Consider the following 15,400-nt stretch of genomic DNA (forward strand, 5'->3'; position numbering starts at 1 on the left):
TGAACACATGGGGAACAAATGCTCCAAAGTGAGAAAACACACCCAAAGACAGCAAGGAGATGCAAATACAGTCTGACAGAATGAAGCTGTTTACAGGTTGTTCTGCACACAAAAGAAAAATTATATCAACAGGACTACAAGATCGACAGGACTCTAAAGAGCCTTTTTAGGACCACACCCATAGAATCAACAGCACTGACATCAGAATGTCATTCACACTAGAGAAGAAGTCTGTCGGATGGTAACAAAAAGGGGGAAGGCAGTCAAAACTCAGATCATCAGATACCATGTCTGGATAATAAGCTGGCCAAAGGAGGATCTAGAAGCCACTGACATCAACAGAAGGAAGCTCCGTACCATGCATGGTGGATTTCACCCCAAGTACATCACCTGAAGCTGTACATTAAGCGGAAGGAGGGAGGCTGAGAATTAGTGAGTGTCAGGAAGAAACAACAACTTGAGTACATCAGACGGATAGCCACAAATGGTAGTTTGCTTAGTAAATATCTCAGACAGAAGAAAGCCAGGAAAAGAGAGGAGCAAGGAGAGGAACCATCATTGAAGGACAGGCCCTTGCAGAGTATGTGCCACCGGCAGAAGAAGTGTCTGATATTGAGAAATCCTACCAATGTCTGGACAAAGCTGGACTGAAAGAAAGCACAGAGGCACTAATCATGTCAGCACAGGAACAAGCTCTGAGAACAAGCTCAACAGAGGCTTGGATCTACCAAACTAGGGTAGACCCCAGGAGCAGGTTGTGCAAAAATGCCCCTGACACAATCAAGCACATAATGACAGCATGAAGCTGCTAGCAGGCAGGGCATATGTGGAACATCATAACCAAGTGGCTGGCATATTATATAGGAACATCTGTTTTAAGTATGGCCTGGAAGTCCCGAGGTCAAATGCCCCAGGAGAATGCTTGACATTTACCAAGCTAAAATCCTGTAAGACATCCTGATATAGATGGACAAACTGGTGATGGCTAACCAACGGGCCATAGTAGTGGTGGAAAAGAAGAGCAAAACAGCCCTAGTGATAGATGTAGCTATGCCAAGTGATAGCAACATCAGAAGGAAGGAACACAAGAAGCTGGAGAAGTACCAAGGGCAGAGAGAGGAGCTCGAGAAGAGTGAAAGGTAAAGGCAACAGTTGGTAATCTTAGCACTAGGGGCAGTCACACACAAACCGTGCAAGTGGCTTTACCAGATCCACGGAAGAACATCCGAGAGCTCTGTCCAAAAGAGCACAGTCCTAGCAAAAGCACATGTAAGCTCCCAGGCCTCTGGTAGAAGACCTGAGCTTGAAGGATAAAGCCTATAAAAATAAATAAATAAAATGGCGTGTCTCTGCCCCTTTGATCAACAACAGAATTTAAAGTCTGACATGTTAAGGAAGAACTGATTTGAGGGGGACATATATCATTAAGCCTTATTAAAATGAAGATCGGAAAGACAATCAGTATTTCTGTGATCTACAAGTTTTATTTACCCAAAATATGATAATTAATTCCCACTCTGATTCTGAGGTAGATGTCTTCATGTTGTTGTAATTTTATTTTAACCTCCTAGGAACAATTTCTCCTCACACATTGCACACATTAGGGCTGTCTTCACACACACTGATACATTTATTTTTAAAGACCCATCCATTTTCTTCCACTTACACAAATCAATTTAGAATTGCCAATTAACCTTACATGCATGTCTTCTGACTGTGGTAGAAAACTGTAATACCCTGTGAGAGCCCACACCGGCAGTGTGAGACTGTGAAAGCTTAACACAGAAGGGCCCCAGAGAACCAGTGCATTTAAAGGCCCTTCTTGGTGTGAGGCAACAGTGCTAGCCAACATATTACTGTGCAACACTTTAAGTAAAATGTTTTGTCAGAAAATATGCTTGCATAACCATTTTTAACCTAACTTTAAAGCACCATAATTATTACAGTTTCCACTTATCTGAAGAGTCACACTGGTGTGTGTTGTCTCCATTCGTGCGTTGGAGACATTGTTGAATGAAGCAGATTAGTAATGCTTCATGTATGTATTACACTTAAATAGGAAGAACAAGTATACCCAATGTCAAGTTTGCAAAAGATTTTCTAAATTTATCTAATAAAGTAAGAGGCATATTTATCAGTGTGGCTTCAGCTCTGATGTTAGATTATGTAATCATGTTGATTTCAGCTTTAGAGTGAAACATTGTGCCTGCAATGACCAAACATTTAAAAGCCCTTCTGCACACAGAGTGATATACTCGGTGGCAGGACTAATGTGAATAATAATTATGTCATTTGATCATTCATTAGAAGTCTGACCTTAATCACATAGTGCAATTAGTTGCCTGCGATTCAGCCTAATTTATAATCAACTCATTTAGGTTGGTAGCATGGAGTGATATGGTTATGGAGGAGGATTATATTTGTAATTTAAATAGAAAACGTTTTTTTGATATCATGGTTTCGTACATAAAAGCCGTTTGCTACAATCAAGTTTTGAAAAATTGCTGCAGCAGTGCATCCAGTTATCGTTGAATAACTAAACTTGTTCACATCAAAAATAAATATAGTGTCCAAGGAAATTTTATTCTTGTAAACTTTAGATTTCTTTAACGCAGAAAATGGCAAAAAACATTGTGCGATGTTAAAAAGAAACAAACAAAAGATACTTAGTTTAATAAGTGAGATATCCAGGTTTTTTTTTATAGTTAACCATTGAAAAAATTTAATGTTTTTAATTACAAAGTAATTTTTGTATTAAAAAAAGGTGTTACTTTTGGCCATTAAACGTAGAGAGGAAGTTAACAACTCTTTGCTCCCCCGTGCAGTGCATGAGACAAACTGTGTGCTATAACTGTCTGTAGTGTGCGTTTAGCTTTTTTATTTTTAGTTGTTTCCAGTCTTGCACAGCTGTAATTAGGATCTCTCAGGATCTCGTCTGTTTTTATGCAGATAATGTGATTCTGTTTGCTTTATTGAGCAACAAACTTACTTTGCACTGGGTGAGATTGGGGCAATTGGTGAGAACAAGTATGAGGCCACGGTTTACAGCTGGGAAAGATTGCTTATTAAAGTAATTTGTCCTTGGGGTCCCCCAGGGGCCCCATTTGGTAGTCCATGTACGTTAAAGTAAAAGCATGAGGGTTAAATAGGGTTGGTTTTTGGTGTTCTTTGAACACCAGAGTAAACTGATTATTAAAAATTACTGTGAAATAATACAAATTCTGTTTTCTTTATTATACTAAATTAACTAAAAGGTCTGAACTTATTTGCCAGAATCAGAAAATATTCCAGCAGTGTCTGCCCATTTGCATTTTTGCTATATTTGATGAAATTCACACTGTGGTTAACACATTTACCTAACATGGGAAAGACCTTCAATTTTGAGACAAGGAGAAGACAAAAAAAAAAAAAACAGACTCAGGATTCACAAGTTAGTGTACTCTTAAAATGGGAGGGTTGCATCAGAAAAGGCAACTGGCGTAAAATATGTGCCAGATCAAATACGTGGATCCATACACTGTGGTGACCCTTTGGGAAATAAAGGAGCAGCTTAGAGTACCTTTGGTCATTATCTCAACAATGAGTACCAGTTTCAGCTTGACTTACCAGCACATTTAATTACAGTCAAATATCACAGTGGATGTGTGGTCAATTGTACTTTCTACTATTAATTCAGATTCAGTATGTGTAATGTGATGAAGTGATACTAGAATTTTTTTTAAATGATGGCGAAGTCAATATTACAGCTTGTTTTATAAGCTGTTCGTTCCAGGCTACAGTTTGTTTGAAGGGTACATAATGCAAGTGACACTGTTGTTTGAAAAAACTTTTCCAATAACAAGTTTCTATTTCTTGTGGATTAGTATGTATGCTGTGTTATTTTTGTTTCCTATTCTGTGAATGTTGTGCACAAATTTAATGTAAAAGCATTTGGGGAATGTACAAGAAGATAAATCCAATAATCACTGGTGTTGTGGAGACCACAGATGCTTCCTTTCCAAATGCTTTATGAATGCAAAAATGGATGAAAGTGAAAAACACCAAAACAATTGGATTTTTTTTAAAGCAAAAAAGATAACAGGTGTTTCACTGGTGTTTGGTTCTTACCATTTTACTGTGATAGGTTTGAAAAAGACTCAGAATGATAAATGACCTTCCTTTTCTTTGTGCCTATATGTATTGTATGTATTGTTTGCTGTATTTGACTGGACACATAGTTTGAAGTCCTTTTTGGTGATAACATTTTTGCATTGTAAGTAAACTTTGCATAGTGCTCACAACTTCAAGTGACTGGATAAGGGTTAGGACAAGGGGTTAAAGGGTTGGAATTAGGTCAGGTTTAGCTAAAGATTTTAATTTAATCTTTAGTTGTGACGGGACAAAGGGTAAAAGAATCCATAATGTCATTAACAATGCTCACAGTCAAGACCAGTGTGAAATTATTAGGGGACAGGCAGACAATCTGAGTACAGAGTAACATCTAGATTTGCTGCAAGAAACATTTCTAATATAAATCTTGTTCATTTCTTTCTTTTGTTTGTGTCTGTGTGTGCACATGCTTAAACGTGCAGTTTTAAAACATATCATTTTTGATTTAGTTAATTTATGGCCGTTATTAAGTTATCTAAAACCAGTGCTATACATTTCAAACATATATCCTTTTGGTGCAATGCCTTTTGTGTAGGTCAAACAAATGAGTACAATATAAACATTAATTGACCTTAGTAAAATATCTCTACCTATTAATATGATTCATGTATAAAAACCTTACTTGATAACACAAATAAAATGACACTAAACAAAGTTAAAATCGTAAAGAGCATCAGTTATTTTCTGTTTCCATCCTCTAAGCAGGTCAAGAAGTTACATGTGTAGGCAGTGAAAATGAATACAAGGTATATATCTGATAATATGTCCCCCAGACAATAATTTATTCTGTGATTAAGAACAAAAATAGTCAAATACCAGCTAGTATTAGAAATAATGAAGCTTTTTCTAAGTCAATTTAAAAACTGACTGAAATTTATATGTAATATGAACCAATGTTAATTACTATCTGTTTACAGAAAATGTGTGCTTGTATTTGCATCAATACCTATCGATCTATATTTTTATATTTAATTGCATCTTTATTTTCTATGTATCATGAAGCAGTGACATCTGAGTATATAGAGGGAACAAATCCAGACATCAAAATGTCTTCATGCATTAAAAGTTACAAGATAAGCATGTAACAAGAAAGCAAATACTCTAAATACAAATGTACACAGAAATGTACGGGAATAGCAGATTTTTTGAAACATCACAACTAAAATACAATAAATGCCCTTGGACTTCATTTATGCTTTCTATTAAATATTCTAAGAGTTTAGTATTTTAAAGTCATCTTGCTTACATTGGCTTGGCATTCAGTCAACATGACCCAACTGCGACCCTAGTATTAACCACCTGGCACTGTCTGGATCCCACCCCACTGCCTGACCTACTGTATAATAATATATAATTATCTCTCAAACCTTGAAAGAGGTTATCCTATTCTCTTGTGTATAAGATCCTGCCTGAAGTGCTGTGTTAGGCTGTCAACAATTGCTGAATAAGTATATGCAGAACCTTTGGGTGCTTTGATACCATATGTATGTTTCTTTAATCAGGACTTATCCAATAAGATAATATGCTCACAGATAATAAAACAAATATAATGTGGTGGTCATTAAGGATTAAACATTTAAAATTACAAGTGAATGGACAAGTAAGCCCCGAAGACTCTTCTGTCCTTCACAACTGCCTGCTGTCTGCTCATAGGCACACATTAATAGTGCAATAATCCTCTTTGACTTTTTTGGCATTTAATACATACAGTGTATTAGGAATATGCATAAATTTACCTCAGAATTGTGATCGTGAAGTCCCTTTATGGGTGAATCGAGACTATTACCTACTTTCAATCCTGTATAGGGTTTATTAGTGATTGCATGACTTGGGGTTAATACAATTTTTGTGCTGAATATTGATACAGAGAGGACGTGTTATGATTACAATCTCATCTTCATCTAATAAGATTTTCCATTGCACACATATTAGTGATACTTTTGGTGACCCAAGTATTTGCAGTGACCATAGTATCAAAAATGTAAACTCCTTATGAGGTCCTTACCAGCTGCATATTGGCAATAAAATGCATTCCAGTGTTTCATCATTTAAAAACTCAACACTGAGCTGTCTCTTGCTGCCCTGCATCAGTTGCTGTAGGCTCCGGCACTCTCACCCTGAATCGGATAAGCGGTTAAGAAAATAAATGAAACACAAAGCTGATAATTCAATTTATTTTGTTTTTATGTATCTCTGATTAATAGACTTGTTTAATATAATGTCCATTTAACACTGCTTTGTAAGATGGCACTTAGACACAACTTATCCATTAGGATGTATAAACAACTGTTATTTTTCTGATTGGATCGAAGAAAAATTAGAGCTCAGAAATATTCAGAATTATTTATTTATTTGTTTTTGCTTCTCAACCTAAGGCACAACTTTTCCCACCCTTAAATCTGAAGCTCTCCCTTTTGCAGTTTTTTTTTTTTCTGTGAACAAAAGAGGAAATGTCATTTCTCTGCATTATGAAAATATTTTCTTAAACCTGTGTGCTAAAATTACAGCAAATTTACAGCAGAATCTTATCATAGTGGAGGGGTTTGTGTGCCTGAGTTATCCCAGGAGCTATGTTGACTGGGGCAGTTCATGCCTCTGCCACCATAAATCACGGCAAACTTTGACGTTAACACTGTGCTGTATATATGGGAAGGGGGCTGACGGATAATGCATTTGGGTGGAGGGGGGTTGGCAATGTGCTGTGTGCAATAATGTCCTTAGGGATTAATAAAGTATTCTGATTCTGAATACTGCAGTGGAGAGCCGACAAGCAAAAATGCTGGTGGTCCTCTGGCGTTTAAAACAAATCTATTTATTTATTTATTAAGACAGAGATCTTAACCCCCCCCCCCCCCCCCCCCCCACCCAATGTTCAACACAAAGTTACGCCTATGGATGGATAGATTTATTATACAGGTATAGAAATTCATAAAAGACTGATATGAATATATTTATCAATATAAATAATATGATGTATATAAATGAGTACTGATTGTAAAGGAGGACAGGGTGATTTCAGGATTATTAGATACAAATCTATTAATGCTGACAGTACCTAACAGAATAGTACGTACAGTAGTGCAACAATAATATGTTCAATAGGTATTGTACAGGGTGGGCCATTTATATGTACAGGGAGTGCAGAATTATTAGGCAAGTTGTATTTTTGAGGAATAATTTTATTATTGAACAACAACCATGTTCTCAATGAACCCAAAAAACTCATTAATATCAAAGCTGAATGTTTTTGGAAGTAGTTTTTAGTTTGTTTTTAGTTTTAACTATTTTAGGGGGATATCTGTGTGTGCAGGTGACTATTACTGTGCAGAATTATTAGGCAACTTAACAAAAAACAAATATATACCCATTTCAATCATTGATTTTTACCAGTGAAACCAATATAACATCTCCACATTCACAAATATACATTTCTGACATTCAAAAACAAAACAAAAACAAATCAGCGACCAATATAGCCACCTTTCTTTGCAAGGACACTCAAAAGCCTGCCATCCATGGATTCTGTCAGTGTTTTGATCTGTTCACCATCACCACAGCCTCCCAGACACTGTTCAGAGAGGTGTACTGTTTTCCCTCCTTGTAAATCTCACATTTGATGATGGACCACAGGTTCTCAATGGGGTTCAGATCAGGTGAACAAGGTGGCCATGTCATTAGTTTTTCTTCTTTTATACCCTTTCTTGCCAGCCATGCTGTGGAGTACTTGGACGCGTGTGATGGAGCATTGTCCTGCATGAAAATCATGTTTTTCTTGAAGGATGCAGACTTCTTCCTGTACCACTGCTTGAAGAAGGTGTCTTCCAGAAACTGGCAGTAGGACTGGGAGTTGAGCTAGACTCCATCCTCAACCCGAAAAGGCCCCACAAGCTCATCTTTGATGATACCAGCCCAAACCAGTACTCCACCTCCACCTTGCTGGCGTCTGAGTCGGACTGGAGCTCTCTGCCCTTTACCAATCCAGCCACGGGCCCACCCATCTGGCCCATCAAGACTCACTCTCATTTCATCAGTCCATAAAACCTTAGAAAAACCAGTCTTGAGATATTTCTTGGCCCAGTCTTGACGTTTCAGCTTGTGTGTCTTGTTCAGTGGTGGTCGTCTTTCAGCCTTTCTTACCTTGGCCATGTCTCTGAGTATTGCACACCTTGTGCTTTTGGGCACTCCAGTGATGTTGCAGCTCTGAAATATGGCCAAACTGGTGGCAAGTGGCATCTTGGCAGCTGCACGCTTGACTTTTCTTAGTTCATGGGCAGTTATTTTGCGCCTTGGTTTTTCCACACGCTTCTTGCGACCCTGTTGACTATTTTGAATGAAACGCTTGATTGTTCGACGATCACGCTTCAGAAGCTTTGCAATTTTGAGACTGCTGCATCCCTCTGCAAGATATCTCACTATTTTTGACTTTTCTGAGCCTGTCAAGTCCTTCTTTTGACCCATTTTGCCAAAGGAAAGGACGTTGCCTAATAATTATGCACACCTGATATAGGGTGTTGATGTCATTAGACCACACCCCTTCTCATTACAGAGATGCACATCACCTAATATGCTTAATTGGTAGTAGGCTTTCGAGCCTATACAGCTTGGAGTAAGACAACATGCGAGAAGAGGATGATGTGGACAAAATACTCATTTGCCTAATAATTCTGCACTCCCTGTATATAAGTGATGCCAATTAAATACTCATTCACTAATGTAACACTAGATGTTACAACTAAAAATTTAAAGTAAATACTGTGATGTGCACTCTAGCCCCAAACTACAGTAATCTTCATTTTATTTTTAATAAGGCGAGGGAATCAGCAAATAACCAAAGTTTACTAGAGAAAAAAGGGGTAGCAACCTCCACCCAGCCCACCCCCTCAACCCCATTGACAACCATTCACCCACCCTCCTTTCTTTATATTAGATTTATTTGAAAAATGTCAGACAGACCACATTATTTGCCATAACATAGAGGGGGGAAAGTGGCAGTTCATTTACATTTTGTAATGAGCCTACAACCAGCAGATATAATTAACATCTTCATGAGGCTTAGAAAAGTATGACGCAATCTGAATCCACTACAAATGCAATAAAATACTGTTTTTTTCCCCATATACCCTCTTATCTTACTGTCTATTCTGTATTTTGAAGTCTCTTATATTGTCATTAAACCTTGCAAAAGAAAAAAAAAAATTATGTATGTGGCTTTAAATACGTCTTTTAGATAGATCAGTTTCTCTCATGAGTTTTTAAAGGTTCCGTCAAAAAAAAACTAAACTAAAATGCAGAAGCAGTGTGTGGAAATATAAGCACACCCCATGATGAACATACAAAAAAGCCAAAATCATCACCCCTCCATGACTGTCTTTGACAGTTGATATGAGGTGTGATACAGAGTGTACTTGTGTACTTGTGATGCTTTATAAACTGTTACAGCGATTAATGTTCATATTAAACATGGCCAGCTCAAATAATAAGGCAAGTCCCTGGGGAGAAAAAAAACTCAGCCCCTGAGTGCTCCTAATTCCCCAGTGATTGTTTTCCCCATTGCAGTTATGCTTTTGTTTTTAGTTAAATGCGTTTAGCCTTTACAAGAACCCACAAGACAACAAGACAGCAGTTGATCTTTTTCCCCCTGTCTCTCTCCTCCAGGTGCTGTAGCTTTCGCCCACAGCCCAAAGACATGCATGTTAATTGCTGACTCTAAAAGACGGCTGTAGGTGTGGATGCAAGGTAGATAAAGTCCTTAAAGTGCATAAAATAATAATAACAAAGTGCCAAGGGCAGCCAATCAGACAAAAAAGGCTTTGCAAGAATCAAGGAGCTTAAAGAGACAGAAGCTAAAGAAAGTTTTGTTTTTGACAGAGGTAGGAGTAGGTATAGTAGGAGTAAGATTATGCATTATGACATAAATAAGGATTTTTTTGTATTGTAAATTATCTCAAATAACTTTAATGATACAATGAGTTATAAATAAGCAGAAAGGGTTGGCTTTAAAGGGAGACTCAGACAATGGTAATAATGAAAAAAAAATCAAAAAAACCTTTTTATTATAAAAAAAAGTTAACTGTTTTTTGTTGTTTTGGGGGGGGGGGGGGGATTACTAATATTTTGCACACCATAGGAAAGTATAGGGAAACTAAAAGGTAAATCTTATTGGTTCCACTAGCAACTATTACGGTAACCTAAACCAGTTTCGTCTTTGGGATGCAGCAAATGCATGCCGCAGATAGAAGACAGATAGAAGGCACTTAGCACAGAAGAAAGTGCTTGGATGAATGTGTGTCTGTGTGTGTGTGTGTGTGTGTGTGTGTGTGTGTGTGTGTGTGTGTGTGTGTGTGTGTGTGTGTGTGTGTGTGTGTGTGTGTGAATGAGACGTGTTATATTTGCATACATTTCTATTGTATGGTGCTCTTTGAGTCCTGATGCAGGATAGAAAAGCGCTTATACAAGAACCAGTCCATTTATCGTTTACCATTTACCACATTTTCATGAAGGAGATAAAGTTTCAAGCTAAAAGGATTCTTACACTTGTTGATGGAACTGATATGAATAAAGTTAGATAATGGTGACCATGACAAAATCATTAACTAGAATAAAATCAGTAATCTTAGGCTCACTTTGATAAACCAAAAGATATCTGTCTTGCACTCATATAACAACAAAACACTATGAGCTGAATTTTTATGTAGCGTACCTGAGTGTTGCTGGAAATCTGGCAGGTAGTTAATTTAAATCTGCAAAAGTGCACAGAATAATCAAAGTGGCACTAATGTAAAACTGCTCTTTGTGACAGAGAGATTTATGAGGGGCATAATGTGAAAATGTGTCACTTGAACTCATTACCCCAAAACACATACTGAAACTAAAAGCCACATATATAAAAGAAACGATGGCACCGGTGAGGTCGGCTGCCGTCACGACTGCTCCGACCACTTTTTCTTTGTCTTTGTTCTTTAAGTTAGTTTTCAGCGTTTCTAAATCGGCAAAATCATCACCATTGGGTACATTAGGTATGACAGTGACACTCTTGTTTCTATTGGTATACAATGTACTCACAATTCGAAGTTTTTAACTCCGGATCCGAGCTGGCCGAGTGAGATCTCGAGGGAGAACAAAGGGAAGCCGCGGCGGCCTAGAGGGAAGCGAGCCGGCGTCAGGAACAGGCTGAGAGCTCGTGCACACCGCACACCTCTGCCTAGCATCCTGCTCGCCAACGTCCAGTCACTGGAGAACAAGCTTGACGACCTCAGGGCCAGGATAAAGTTCCAGAGAGACATTCGGGACTGCAATCTCCTCTGCTTCACCGAGACATGGCTGAACCCAGCGGTGCCGGACCACGCCATCCAGCCGGCCGACTTCTTCTCGGTTCACCGCATGGACAGGACACGGGACTCGGGGAAGTCAAGGGGAGGCGGCGTGTGTTTAATGGTGAACAACAACTGGTGCAACAGTGCGAACGTTGTTCCTCTCACACGCTCCTGCACACCAAATCTGGAACTACTGTCCATCATGTGTCGTCCTTTTTATCTACCTCGGGAATTTACATCGGTCATTGTAAGTGCCGTTTATATTCCACCACAAGCGGACACGGTCACCGCCTTATGCGAGCTGCATGAGGCACTCACACAGCACCAGACACAACACCGGGACGCTGCGCTTATTGTGACGGGGGACTTTAATAGCGCCAACCTCAAACGCGCAGCGCCGAACTTTTATCAACACATCACCTGCCCCACCAGGGGTGAAAGGACACTGGACCACTGCTACACTACGGTCAAGGACGGCTACAAGGCACAATCCCGCCCCCCGTTTGGCAAATCTGATCACGCCGCCATCTTCCTCATGCCAAAATACAAACAAAGGCTGAAACAGGAAGTTCCGGTTCAGAGGAAGGTCGCGCGCTGGACGGATCAATCGGTGGCCGCGTTACAGGACGCACTCGATGACGCAGACTGGGGCATGTTCAGAAACAGCTCCGACGATGACGTCAACGTGTTTACGGAAGCGGTTGTGGGATTCATCGGGAAACTAGCGGATGATACCGTGGAGACAAAGACTATCACAACGTTTCCCAACCAGAAGCCGTGGGTGGATAAAACCATCCGCGACGCTCTGAGATCCCGCACCGCTGCCTACAACACGGGACTCATGACGGGGGACATGGACCCGTACAAAGCCGCGTCATATAACGTGCGGAGGGCGGTGAAAGAGGCGAAGCAGCGCTACGGGAGGAAACTAGAGTCACAACTCCAACAGAGTGACTCTAGGAGCCTGTGGCGGGGACTAAGGACAATAACGGACTATAAAGCACCAACAACCGGTATGACGAACGCGGCCGTGACTCTGGCAGACGAGCTGAACACTTTCTATGCTCGCTTCGAGGCTGCAGCTAAGGTCTCCAACAATGCTAGTGTTAGCGGCGCTAACGGCTGCAGACAGGAAGATACTGCCAGCACCGGAAACGTGCTCGTCATCTCCGAGCATGAAGTAAGGAGAGCCTTCAAGAGAGTGAACACCAGGAAAGCAGCAGGACCAGACGGCATCCCAGGTCGTATCCTAAGAGACTGCGCATACCAGCTAGCTCCTGTGTTCACTGAGATATTCAACATCTCTTTATCTCAGTCGGTGATCCCCACATGCTTCAAAGAGTCCATCATTGTTCCTGTCCCGAAGAAACCCCACCCTGCTTCTCTCAATGACTATCGCCCTGTAGCCCTCACCTCAGTAGTGATGAAGTGCTTTGAACGCCTGGTCAGAGACTTCATCATTTCTTCACTACCAGACACACTGGACCCACTACAGTTCGCTTACCGTCCAAATCGTTCCACAGACGATGCCATCTCTCATCTCCTCCACACATCACTCACTCACTTGGACACTAGAAGGGGGAATTATGTTAAAATGCTCTTCATAGACTACAGCTCTGCATTTAATACCATAATTCCCTCCACACTCACCACCAAGCTGGAGCATCTGGGACTCAGCTCATCTATGTGTCAGTGGATCTCCAACTTCCTAACTGGCAGACCACAGGCAGTAAGGATGGGCGGACATGTCTCAGCCTCCACCACTCTCAGCACTGGAGCCCCCCAGGGGTGTGTTCTGAGCCCCCTGCTGTACTCTTTGTACACATATGACTGTGTGGCCACTACCAGCTCCACCACCATCATCAAGTTTGCTGACGACACCGTCGTGGTGGGCCTGATCTCTGATAACAACGAGACGGCCTACCTGAAGGAGATTAGGAATCTGGAGAACTGGTGCCAGAGGAACAACCTCCTTCTAAACGTCAGTAAGACAAAGGAGCTGATAGTGGACTTCAGCACTAAGCAGGAGAGGAACTACCAGACCCCCGTCATCAACGAGTGCCCAGTGGAGAGAGTGGACAGCTTCAAATACCTCAGAGTTCACATCACGCAGGACCTGTCATGGTCCTGTCACATCAACACCGTGGTGAAAAAGGCCCGACAGCGTCTCTACCACCTCAGACGCTTGAGAGACTTCCAACTGCCCTCCAAGGTGCTCAGGAACTTTTACTCGTGCACCATAGAGAGCATCCTGGCGGGAAACATCTTAACCTGGTTCGGGAACAGCACCATGCAGGACAGACGAGCTCTACAGAGGGTTGTGCGGTCAGCTGAGCGCACCATCCGCTCCGAGCTCCCTGACCTGCACTCAATCTACAGCAGGCGGTGCTGGACCAAGGCCAGGAAGATCGTGAAGGACCTCAGCCATCCCAACAACAGACTGTTCTCTCTGTTGAGGTCAGGAAAGCGATTCCGCTCCCTGAAGACCAACACAGAGAGACTGAGGAGGAGCTTCTTCCCGCAGGCGATACGGTCTCTCAATCACACCACCACACAGTACTGACCCACACATATGGTTCTTACACACACACTGGACTTTCTGGACTTTGGTTTTGCACAACACTGGTCACTATATTCTTCATTTCCAGTTAATACTTGTACAGCTGCTGTTATTGTGTATATATTTATTTATATTTAGATTTCTTCATACATTCTTATATAGTTCTATATTGTGTATTTTGTTGTACAGTTATTTTATTTTCAACTTTAATTTATATATTTTATCTTATTCTTCCCAGTTAAATTTACCCTTCATTCTAATTTGTGTTGTACAGTTATTTCATTTTTAACCTTAATTTATATTTTATTCCTTCCTAGTTAAATTTACCCTTTTTAATTTTGCATATTTATTTCCTATCTTATTCATAGCCTTTCCTTTTTTTGTTTTCTTTAGGTCACGAGTAGTTGTCCAAGCATTTCACTACATATCGTACTGTGTATGACTGTGTACGTGACAAATAAAATTTGAATTTGAATTTGAATTTTGATATATGGGAAAATGGTATTCAATTACAGTACACAAGCTTAGAGTAGCTTATAAATATTAATGCAAAACTTTCTATCTTCCACGTCTTTTTACAATCTGTAAAAGAAAAAAAATGCTGTTTCTTTGTGTGCAGTGTAACAAAAATTTGAACCTGTATTACTCATTCACACATTTACAGAATGATACTCTAATATTTTTAATGTGCACAAACAAGCCAATAAATCACCTTGTAACACAGAATACAGATATAGAATCGGGCAGTGGGGCCAAACATGCACATCGCAAGGTGACAAAATGTATAATGCACACTAGACCGTGCATATAAAATAAGCATGTACATTAAGTAGTGCACTAAAAGCATTCATGAGATACAACAGGAGTACAACTGTGAATAAGGGTTATTGTGGCTCAAGCAGAGCACTGAAGTAATACTCCATCAGGTAGGTTGCTGTGTGGGATGAAATGCCTGAAATAAGTTATGACCACAATTATGGAAGCTAAAGTGGTGTGGTGCACTAAGGTATCTCTATTACTCATTTCTTTTATTTATTCTGAGAAGCTAAATGAATGCACAGCCATCTTGCTATTTGTGTTCATACTTTTGATTGCACAAACAGGATCAAGCAGTGCCATAAAATATTGTCTTCTAAACAAGTGAACAATGAAGATTTAGATAACCAATTAGGGTCTCAAATACTAACTGCTCTCCTCACACTACTTGAGACAATAGATCATGATTTTCATGCAGGTTTGGCGTAGCTCCATGAGATGATCAATTGCCTTGCACAAATTCCCAGCGATCATCTAGGCTCATTTGTCAGTGAGCTTATACAATGAAAAATTACATCTGTGAGGCAGTCTATCTGTAGATCTTAGGCACTTTAGTCACTCT

The sequence above is a fragment of the Copadichromis virginalis genome, linkage group LG2 (assembly GCF_057382275.1).
Source record: "Copadichromis virginalis isolate Kocher_CV1m ecotype Utaka linkage group LG2, C_Virginalis_male_GT1.1, whole genome shotgun sequence".
Taxonomy (NCBI): domain Eukaryota; kingdom Metazoa; phylum Chordata; class Actinopteri; order Cichliformes; family Cichlidae; genus Copadichromis; species Copadichromis virginalis.